General features: G+C 37.2%; 2 long non-coding RNA genes across 2 annotated transcripts; both read left to right on the top strand.

The window, feature by feature from the left end:
• The first annotated feature begins 1,373 nt into the window (after positions 1-1,373).
• LOC139896494 (uncharacterized) lies at positions 1,374-4,008 on the top strand. The gene is made up of 3 exons (XR_011776259.1): positions 1,374-1,499; positions 3,204-3,262; positions 3,815-4,008. It is a non-coding gene; the product is annotated as an uncharacterized lncRNA (long non-coding RNA).
• Positions 4,009-7,449: 3,441 nt separating this feature from the next.
• Positions 7,450-10,061, top strand: LOC139896493 (uncharacterized). The gene is made up of 3 exons (XR_011776258.1): positions 7,450-7,581; positions 9,261-9,319; positions 9,872-10,061. It is a non-coding gene; the product is annotated as an uncharacterized lncRNA (long non-coding RNA).
• The last annotated feature ends 2,023 nt before the right edge of the window (positions 10,062-12,084 follow it).

Below are 12,084 nucleotides of genomic sequence, written 5' to 3'. Positions count from 1 at the left end.
ATTGGGCCTAACGAACCCCATCCAAAGTACCGGATGCTTTAGTACTTCGATGTTGTTTTTATCATGTCCGAAGGATTTCCCAGAATGATAGGGGATATTCTTATATGCATCTTGTTAATGTCGATTACCAGGTGTTCACCATATGAATGATTTTTGTCTCTATGCATGGGACGTATATTTATGAGAACTGGAAATGAAATTCTTGTGGTCTATTAAAATGATGGAAATGAATGATTATGATAAACTAATGAACTCACCAACCTTTTGGTTGACACTTTAAAGCATGTTTATTCTCAGGTATTAAAGAAATCTTCCGCTGTGCATTAGCTCATTTTAAAGATATTACTTGGAATCATTCATGGCATATTTCAAAAGACGTTTCATTCAAGTCGTTGAGTTCAGTAATGATTATGATTAAGTAAATTTCAGATTAGAGCATTTATAGATGGATATTATGAAATGGTATGCATGCCTGTCAACTTTCGATGTAATGAAAGATTGTCTTTTAAAACGAATGCAATGTTTGTAAAATGTATCATATAGAGGTCAAATACCTCGCGATGTAATCATATGTTATTGTATTCGTTCTTATGGATTAGGACGGGTCTTTACAAAGATCCCTATTGAGTTCACCAATATAACACGGTCTACTTTCTCGACTCACGGGTAGTTATAGATCTCTAATGTATCCCAAACTGATAGGTTTTACAATCCAAGATTATCAAAACCGCAAAAGTCTCGAAAGTAAACATCTAACTCAGTTCTAGTTCAATCTTAATCCTACTAAATCCTCTTTAGCAAACGGATTTGTAAATTTTATCCAACGTTCAATAGACCACATCTATAAAATTATCTTATTCGCAAATACTATGATCATCTTTGACCTTACATTCAAATCCTAAAGGACATAAAACTTACAAAAGTCCCTACCACACTTACCAGATTAGTAATTCTACTTTAACAGTAAAATCTGGTCACGATTCTAAGCACGTCTCCAGATCTATCCAATACTCATCATAATCTGAATTTAAGAGAATTCTTATTCAGGTTAAGGTTTTCTTGTAACATCCCGATGTCGGGCTTAGTTAGAATTTACCTTTTTGCCTTTTTGTCTGTTTCCTGTTTTATAGAACATTTTAATAAATTAATTAATTGTTGAATGTTTTTAATTAATTATTAGTCCAGTGAGTGCGTTTTGTGACAAGGTCACAGTAATATTTTATTTATTAATTTTGGACCTCATTTGAGCCCCCGACCGCGGTGCGTTGTGTTTCAGTAAACTGGTAAATACCCGTGAATTATGGGGTATGAATTTAATTACCCATTTAAAGTTTAGGAACGTACCTATTTCATTTTATTTTCCAGTTCTTCTTTTCCCCTTCTTCTTTCTCTCGTTCGTGAACCAACACCAACCCTAAATCCTAGTTTTAAATTGATGAAGATGATTACATGCAAGCTACAAGATTCGAATTTGTGCATCTCCTACATACTACAATAAGGTTTGTCCTCATTAATTTGTATTTTGATTCTTGTAAATCTAGGGTTCTTGAGATAAGTTATAAAAATGCAAAAATTACTTGAATCTTGTTCTAATTATGTTGTTAAACTTGTTTTTGTGTTAGATAATTGCTAAATACTTGTTAGTAAATGTATGTAATTGTTGTGGACTTGTAATTTGATCAAGATATGCAAGAAACACCAAAAATTGATTAAACCCAAATTGTGACAGTAGCTTTTTGTTGCTGATGCTGTTTCTATTTCGACCACCCGCAGCCACCAATCTGCTACTGCAGCTGCCGGCGGCTTGCGGTGGCAGCTGGCGGTGGCTGCTGCTGCCGCTGCTTTTCGGTTCTGTTTTTGCAGGTGCAGCAGCACCTGCTGCTGTTGCTGTTTCTGTTTCGGAGGTTGACCGCCGCTGCCGGCTGTAGCTGGCAGCCAGCGGTGGTGGTTGGCGGCCGGGGGCGGTGGTAGTTGTTTTGTGGTTCTTGCCTTGTTGATTCGTTATGCTCGTTTAACCCTCGAACCGTTTTATTAACTTATATAATTAGATAGATGTTTATATATATATAAGTTGGAGTGTATTGTTCAACTGATAACCCATTTAGCTTGTAACCCGCTTGTGTTAGTCTTGAACTTGGGTTTAAGATGTAAATGTGTAAATTATGTTGTTCGGACCGCCCGTTGAATCTTTGGCCCAATTATTTGTCTTTTTTGAATTTTGGGTTACCCGATTGGACCCCGACCCGTTCATACTAAAATTCGGTTGTTTGGTTTAGTCATTTTAAGCCACGAACCATTTTGGTAAATTTAAATACGGGTCGTAAATTGCCGTTATTAGTCCATAACCCAATTTTAGTGGTAATTTGGGTTGTAAATGTATAAATGGACTTTTGGGGTAGATTGCTTTATTTACTTGTAACCCATTTAGTAATATTAATTTGGGTAAAATTTTTAAGTGCATTTTTTTTTTGGGAAGATTATTTGGTTTAGGTCGTTCTGAGAATATAATCTCAAGTTGTTAGTTTATTTGGGTTGTAATTGCATATGCGGACTTTTGCGCGGGTTGTTACATTTGCTAGTGACCATTATATATATATATATATATATATATATATGTGTGTGTGTGTGTGTGTGTGTGTGTGTGTGTGCGAGAATATATATATATATATATATATATATATATATATATATATATATATATATATATATATATATATATGTGGATATGTATATATGAATATATATATAGATATATATATATGTGCGAAAATATATATGTGTATATGTATATTGTGCATGTATCATGTGTTGACAGATATACATATAGATATATGTATATATTATGTACATATATGTGAATACATATATATAGATATATATATATATATATATATATATATATATATATATATATATATATATATATATATATATATATATATATGTGTGTGTGTGTGTGTGTGTATGTTGACATATATATGTGTATAGTGATGGATAAATACATGTGTATGTAGATATAACTATATGCGATCGCCCGTTTCGATCATTGACCAGTTTGTTGGACGTTTTCGGGTGATACTATAACGGAATAGTATATTCGCGTACTTATATGTATTTTAGTACATGGTGCGGTATTTATATATATATGCAGTATTGTTAGTAAATGTGATACGATTTACTAACTTGTTCAGTATTATTCTCAGGTGATACAGATGAGGAGAAGACTCGGTGATATTAGACTACCGAGTTAAGCTGGCGATCGGTGAGTGGGTCTATCTCCGGATAGAGTTTGAGTAGCAAGACGTGATATTGTTGTTTACTCTATTTATTATATTAGTGTTATATCTGATTGCCATGTTTAGATAATGGTTAACATGTTAGTGAATTATTACATGTTGATGATATTGTGTGATATTATGTGCACTGTGTTTGACGCCAGTCGGGCCTGGGGAGGCTGGGGACTCATAACTGAGCCTGGGGAGGTTAGAGTCCGTATGAGGTCAACCGAGCCTGGGGAGGTTAGGTCCAAAGGCTACTGATTGTGGAGTATAGTTTGAATGACGCATCCCCTGCGTCCGAATGATTATACTGTGAATCGAGTAGCGAGGACTATCGGTAGACTCTAGCCAGATCAGCTAGGAGTCGTGTGCTTGTACAAGCCGCCGATCCTCATATTGTCGTTATCTTTGTTGTATGTTGTTAGGACGTTAGCATACTTTGTAGTTGAAGCTGGTTTGATGCTTAGACTTGATCTGTTAGATAGATCCATTCACTTAGCAGTTGTGCTAATTTCCCCACATTTCCACCCTTGCAGGTTCAGGTTGTGCATGTTAGATTCAGGGTGAAGATGGGTTGTTGAAGATATGTTTGACGAGTCGAAACTCTGATGTCGCGTCTTTTGTTACTAGTGTCGTTGTTTTAACGTAACACCCAGTTTTTAATATATGTAATGGACTTTAAATATATGATATGATGCAAATAAAATATAGTACAGGTGTCTTTTATATTTATGTATCAGATTTTATAAACAGGTTTTCGCTGTGACTAAAAAAAATATATATCTGGGGTGTTATAAGTTGGTATCAGAGCGTGGATTTGGCAGCGTGTTCACGGAAGTGACATGTTCCCAAATCAAGTGTCGAGTCAAACATATCTTGAGGGATGGGTTAAGTGAATGGAATAGGTATAACGACGTTAGTTTTTAGTTTCTAACCAGTGTTATACTAAGCTTTGGTGTGAGATGTTGTGCAGTACAGGTATGGCTGATTGTGACGGTGACGCTATGACCCCCAACACCCCTGGAACAGTCAGAGCTAGAGCTACAGCTTACAGATGTGTATCAGGTACAGAATCTCGAAAACTGATGTCAGGGTTGTAAGGACAGTTACCGAAGGTTCATGACAGGTAATATGAGCTAGAGTAGTAAGTGTAGGTGGACTCAGATATTGTGCCTTCAGATCAGACGGTCTAGTCAATGTTAGGTGGGTATTCAGTTTCTGTTTAGATGAAATCGTGGTGGGTAATATTTCTCGGTCACTGATGATGCAACCTCAGTATTAGCTCGGCAACAGTACCATTATTCGATACAGAAGCATTCATCACCGGTAGAAAAATAATAAAATAATAATAGTAATAATAAAGGAAAGGATTTCGCTAGACAGAATTTGAGTGGTTGACCTCTTGGATATTCCAGGTTAAATCAGTCAGTAATTTAGGAAGTTTAGTGGACTTAACCAAGTAGAAGAATCAAGACGGATCGGTACGTGTTCTTTGTAAAAGGTAGGGGGTGATAGGTACATGTCGCCCTACCTTGGGATATGATTTATTCTATCGATGATATCTACGAGATGTGATGACAGATCAAGAGACCAAGTTGGGTTCTAGCAGAGGTAGTATATATATTGGATTTTCAGTATATGGGACACGGAGTGTTTCGGTGTTCGACAGATCGGAGAGTGAGTTCTGGGGCGGGGTCTGCGGCACAGATTTCTTCAGCCGGATAATCTTCTGCTCTCGTGGTCGGACAAGAGAGAAGGAAACCCACAGCAGTTGGAGCATACCAGATGTGTCAGGGGCTGGTGACACATATGACAACTCGACTGACGGTACGTGTTTATTACATTTTTGTAATTTTTACTATTACAGTTGGTAATATGTAGTTGCATATAGTAATTCGTCAATGTGGAAATGTGTGCTAGACATTTGTTGTTCGATATAGTGGAAACTATTTGAATGGCCTTAGACTAGTTTCCTGCTTAGTAGTGCATAATGGCTTAATTATTGTAATAGGTTGCTATGCTAGTTGAGACAGATTATTTGTCATGCGTGCAACCTGTTGATGTGTTAGTATTGTCGAAATAAGTGCCATGCTTTAGGTATTGGATAGATATACTGAACACGATTGGCCTATTAGTCCAGATTTAGTTTATGCTACTATGCAAGATCCGTTAGTGGGAATTAAGACTTGTAGGAAGTCTTTTTCTTTATCGTTGGTTATTAACCGGCGGGACACGTAGTGCCCCTAGGGCTGTTTTAGGGTCGTAGTTCCCTTATGACTTGACCAGAGACTTGATCCTTAGTTTGTGTCCGCTTGACGTGTAGTCTTTATGTTTGAAGACGGTGACTGAACCAGTAGATATGATTGGGCCTGTAGTATCCTGGTATGACTGGACTTGTTGTATAGGACCCGGTTGTCCTAAGGAACCGTCTTTATTTCTTTGGCATGCCGTGACCTTGTGCCGTGACCTTGTGTGTGGTCCTTAGAGTGTAAATGTAGGTGGTTCTTTTGTATTTGTCTCTTGAGTAGATAGAGACGGACTTTGACCAGACTGAGGAGTGAGTTTTGGGTGTGAGTTGACCCTAAGACTAGGGTGAATGTTCGACTGTGAGTGAAGTTGTGATTAGAATCACTTAAGGACGAATCGATGTAATTGATAATACAATGTTCAGGGGGTATTGTGACTGTAGAGGACTTAGAGAGAAGTGTGTAATTTACTAGTGTGTTGCGAAAGAAGGATTAGTTGGGTACATTTGAACAGTGAAAATGTGCCAAGATAGTTGTAATCAGATAACAAATTTAGAAACCCTGAGTTTAGAATATATTTGTTATTAGTGAATTATAACTATCAGTGATCAAAGTAATAGGCTACGATTGATTGACATATTTGATTAGGATCTTGCTCCGAAATACCCGAATTGAAGATATGATTTGGGATGATGTACTATGCCTGGCCAAAGGAATACATCATGGTAAATCATATAGTAGTTTCGGGAGTCGGAGGAGATGTAGTGATTGATAGTCTGTTTTGAATTTCGGAGGATTTTGACCAAAAGCTGACTTTTCTGACTTGGTGTTGACGGATGTAATGTACCTAGACTTTGTGTGATTATTAGTTTAATAGGCTTGGATTGAGGATTCAGATGGAATCTTAACCTAATCATGACCTTTGAGGAGTAACTTTAACGATGTCGGACAGAAGAATTAAGGTTATTCTAGGAAATTAACCAGTAGATAATTACTTCCGGTATAGGATGATGGTTATTCTATACTTGAGATTAGTGATTAGTGATTAGATTTGACTTGGAACTGTGTCGGTAAGCGGTTCTACGATGGATGAATGGGCCAGAAATGCAAACTAGTCGTTGAATAATTGGGTGAATATTCACTTGGATAAGCGAATTTCAATGAAATTCTTGAATATCAGGATTGAAACAGGTATTAAATTACGGACTTTTGGTAATTTAGTGTAATCCGAGTTGACTTAGTGATGTTGAAGTGATGAAATTAGCTAGGTTTGGGTGTTCTAAGGTAAAAGATAGTCATTAAGCTATGTTTTAGACTGAGATGATTTGGGAAAATTCGATGAACGTGACTCGGGGATAACCTCAAATCATGGGTGGTAGATACAATGTAGTGGGTTGTTAGTAGTGACTTGAGAAGTTAGTATGGAGAACCTAGACTTGGGTGAGTTAACTTTTGATCCACGAGAAAAGGACAGAGCTTTGAAAGGCATATGACCGTAAGAAATATTTTGACTTAGGTCTAGTTGTGACCTGCTGAGGTGGTTTATAGTACTCATGACCTTTGTTGACCTTGATTGACCAGATTCCGAGGACGGAATCTCTTTAAGGGGGGTAGATTTGTAACATCCCGATGTCGGGCTTAGTTAGAATTTACCTTTTTGCCTTTTTGTCTGTTTCCTGTTTTATAGAACATTTTAATAAATTAATTAATTGTTGAATGTTTTTAATTAATTATTAGTCCAGTGAGTGCGTTTTGTGACAAGGTCACAGTAATATTTTATTTATTAATTTTGGACCTCGTTTGAGCCCCCCGACCGCGGTGCGTTGTGTTTCAGTAAACTGGTAAATACCCGTGAATTATGGGGTATGAATTTAATTACCCATTTAAAGTTTAGGAACGTACCTATTTCATTTTATTTTCCAGTTCTTCTTTTCCCCTTCTTCTTTCTCTCGTTCGTGAACCAACACCAACCCTAAATCCTAGTTTTAAATTGATGAAGATGATTACATGCAAGCTACAAGATTCGAATTTGTGCATCTCCTACATACTACAATAAGGTTTGTCCTCATTAATTTGTATTTTGATTCTTGTAAATCTAGGGTTCTTGAGATAAGTTATAAAAATGCAAAAATTACTTGAATCTTGTTCTAATTATGTTGTTAAACTTGTTTTTGTGTTAGATAATTGCTAAATACTTGTTAGTAAATGTATGTAATCGTTGTGGACTTGTAATTTGATCAAGAAATGCAAGAAACACCAAAAATTGATTAAACTCAAATTGTGGCAGTAGCTTTTTGTTGCTGATGCTGTTTCTGTTTCGACCACCCGCAGCCACCAATCTGCTACTGCAGCTGCCGGCGGCTTGCGGTGGCGGCTGGCGGTGGCTGCTGCTGCCGCTGCTTTTCGGTTCTGCTTTTGCAGGTGCAGCTGCACCTGCTTCTGTTGCTGTTTCTGTTTCTGTTTCGGAGGTTGACCGCCGCTGCCGGCTGTAGCTGGCGGCCAGCGGTGGTGGTTGGTGGTCGAGGGCGGTGGTAGTTGTTTTGTGGTTCGTGCCTTGTTGATTCGTTATGCTCGTTTAACCCTCGAACCGTTTTATTAACTTATATAATTAGATAGATGTTTATATATATATAAGTTGGAGTGTATTGTTCAACTGATAACCCATTTAGCTTGTAACCCGCTTGTGTTAGTCTTGAACTTGGGTTTAAGATGTAAATGTGTAAATTATGTTGTTCGGACCGCCCGTTGAATCTTTGACCCAATTATTTGTCTTTTTTGAATTTTGGGTTACCCGATTGGACCCCGACCCGTTCATACTAAAATTCGGTTGTTTGGTTTAGTCATTTTAAGCCACGAACCATTTTGGTAAATTTAAATACGGGTCGTAAATTGCCGTTATTAGTCCATAACCCAATTTTAGTGGTAATTTGGGTTGTAAATGTATAAATGGACTTTTGGGGTAGATTGCTTTATTTACTTGTGACCCATTTAGTAATATTAATTTGGGTAAAATGTTTAAGTGCATTTTTTTTTGGGAAGATTATTTGGTTTAGGTCGTTCTGAGAATATAATCTCAAGTTGTTAGTTTATTTGGGTTGTAATTGCATATGCGGACTTTTGCGCGGGTTGTTAGATTTGCTAGTGACCATTATATATATATATATATATATATATATATATATATATATATATGTGTGTGTGTGTGTGTGTGTGTGTGTGTGTGTGCGTGCGAGAATATATATGTGGATATGTGGATATGTATATATGAATATATATATATAGATATATATGTGCGAAAATATATATGTGTAAATGTATATTGTGCATGTATCATGTGTTGACAGATATACATATAGATATATGTATATATTATGTACACATATGTGAATATATATATATATATATATATATATATATATATATATATATATATATATATATATATATATATGTGTGTGTGTGTGTGTGTGTGTGTGTGTGTGTGTGTGTGTGTGTGTGTGTGTTGACAAATATATGTGTATAGTGATGGATAAATACATGTGTATGTAGATATAACTATATGTGATCGCCCGTTTCGATCATTGACCCGTTTGTTGGACGTTTTCGGGTGATACTATAACGGAATAGTATATTCGCGTACTTATATGTATTTTAGTACATGGTGCGGTATTTATATATATGCAGTATTGTTAGTAAATGTGATACGATTTACTAACTTGTTCAGTATTATTCTCAGGTGATACAGACGAGGAGAAGACTCGGTGATATTAGACTACCGAGTTAAGCTGGCGATCGGTGAGTGGGTCTATCTCCGGATAGAGTTTGAGTAGCAAGACGTGATATTGTTGTTTACTCTATTTATTATATTAGTGTTATATCTGATTGCCATGTTTAGATAATGGTTAACATGTTAGTGAATTATTACATGTTGATGATATTGTGTGAAATTATGTGCACTGTGTTTGACGCCAGCCGGGCCAGGGGAGGCTGGGGACTCATAACTGAGCCTGGGGAGGTTAGAGTCCGTATGAGGTCAACCGAGCCTGGGGAGGTTGGGTCCAAAGGCTACTGATTGTGGAGTATAGTTTGAATGACGCATCCCCTGTGTCTGAATGATTATACTGTGAATCGAGTAGCGAGGACTATCGGTAGACTCTAGCCAGATCAGCTAGGAGTCATGTGCTCGTACAAGCCGCCGATCCTCATATTGTCATTATCTTTGTTGTATGTTGTTAGGACGTTAGCATACTTTGTAGTTGAAGCTGGTTTGATGCTTAGACTTGATCTGTTAGATAGATCCATTCACTTAGCAGTTGTGCTAATTTCCCCACATTTCCACCCTTGCAGGTTCAGGTTGTGCATGTTAGATTCAGGGTGAAGATGGGTTGTTGAAGATATGTTTGACGAGTCGAAACTCTGATGTCGCGTCTTTTGTTACTAGTGTCGTTGTTTTAACGTAACACCCAGTTTTTAATATATGTAATGGACTTTAAATATATGATATGATGCAAATAAAATATAGTACATGTGTCTTTTATATTTATGTATCAGATTTTATAAACAGGTTTCCGCTGTGACTAAAAAAAAAATATCTGGGGTGTTATATTTCTCTACTTTCCAAGAAAGCCAATAACGGAACACCTTCTACACTTATCATAAAGGTCACGTCAGTACGCAAAGGCAACAGCTTCTTAGGACAACTCTACGAGTTTGACACAACTAGTCAAATCTTGTAACGGTACAGTCAGGCTAGTATTACACATCACATGATAACACAACAAAGTTTCCTATCCCTTAGTTAAGACGACACGGAAGTCTCAAATCAACATACTTCCTAAAGGTCACCACCAACTCATAGGAGTTAATGGAAGGAGAAACAATTCCTCAAGGTCCTACTATCTTACTCATCTAGACCAGTCATGTTTAGTCGTACAGCAAGGTCAACATCATACATGACACGTATACCACACATAAGACAACAACATACAGGGTCGAGTCCTTTACTAGAAGACAAGGAAACTACTACTCTATTCTGATCCTTACGGGCCACTACGTGTGTCTCGTGGTTCCATGGAAAGGAACTGCAATTCACATAGGTCCAACACAAGTTTACTGCTATTACAGGGTCAGTCAAATATACTGATTCAATCACATACTATAAGCACGCAGACAACGTTTCACAAGCTCACAAAATAAGGCTCAAGCCTTTAACCAACATTTAAAGGGCCACTACCCTAATCAGTCTCTGTGGTTCACTGCATATGTCCTGTCGGTCAACGGTCAACACTGTACATAAGCCTTACGCAATACTAAAAAATCATGCATATCAATAAATAATAAGTCTAGACTAACATAGAACTCATATTGAATATATCAAACAGTTTTACTGAAAGCATGACTATCCAACAGTGCACTAAAAGCATGACAAACATGGTGCAGGCAAATAACAACCGGATCACAAAAAGCATGACAAACTAATCTCTAACTTCATAATAGATAAAACACGGAAAGCAAGTTCCCAACAATGTCAATGGAAGCTCCAGACACTATCGTGGTGACTAGAACCGTCAGGTCATCGGCAAATTCTTCATTGGTGGGAGAAGTAAGCATAACAACGGAAACTTCAATTAATTATAACCACTTACGAACACAATCTAACATACACCCATAAGCAGGTAGTACAATATTACTTACAATGAAGTAACAAGAGCGTACCTTCATAATTAAGAAGACATCTTCTTATCTATCAACACATCGATCGCACCTGCACTCCGAACCCCGTCCTAACACTGGATACTCATCACTCTATCTTCATCCACTCAACATCCATATGTCATGCTCCTGACTGGTCAAACTCGATATTACTTTAAAGATTCTGAGGGTCAACGGGGCAGTTGCAGAGTTTGATCGATCTTCGTACCTATCTTATCAAAACATCTCACACACAAAAGCTTAGTATATAATCTGTTAGCTTCTATCAACTAACACATCGACACTTACTTCATTCACTTAACCCATCCCCGAGATATGTTTGACTCCACTCACGGTTTGGGAACATGTCACTTTCGTGCGCATGTTGCCAAACCTACGCTCTGATACCAAGTTTTAACACCATAGATTTTTTTTTTTTTTTAAATACAGCGAAAGGTCAATTTACAGATACATAATATAAACATGTATATCTATATAAAATCCCATTAATAATAAACACGTTAATAAATAAATGATCGGGTGTTATATTAAACATTAATACAATTTTAATAGAAAAGACACGACATCAGAGTTCCGACTAGTCAAACATATCTCCCAACAATCTGTCTCCCTGGAATCTATCAAGTAAGCAACAGTCAACCTGCAGGGAAGAGGAGGGGGTTAGCACGAAGCTAAGTGAGTGCAACTAACTACATGTAATAGCATACAGAAATCGTCATACTAATCATGTCACAAAGGCTAACACATAATCATCACCCAAGTGCCGTCTACAGAGACTCTGGCGGCTCGGACAAACCATTAACCACCAGCTGATCGGACTGGGGCTTACCAGAAGTTCTTCCACCACC

This window comes from Rutidosis leptorrhynchoides, chromosome 3 (genome assembly GCF_046630445.1).
Source record: "Rutidosis leptorrhynchoides isolate AG116_Rl617_1_P2 chromosome 3, CSIRO_AGI_Rlap_v1, whole genome shotgun sequence".
Lineage (NCBI taxonomy): Eukaryota > Viridiplantae > Streptophyta > Magnoliopsida > Asterales > Asteraceae > Rutidosis > Rutidosis leptorrhynchoides.
This window is presented reverse-complemented; position numbering and strand designations above follow the sequence as displayed.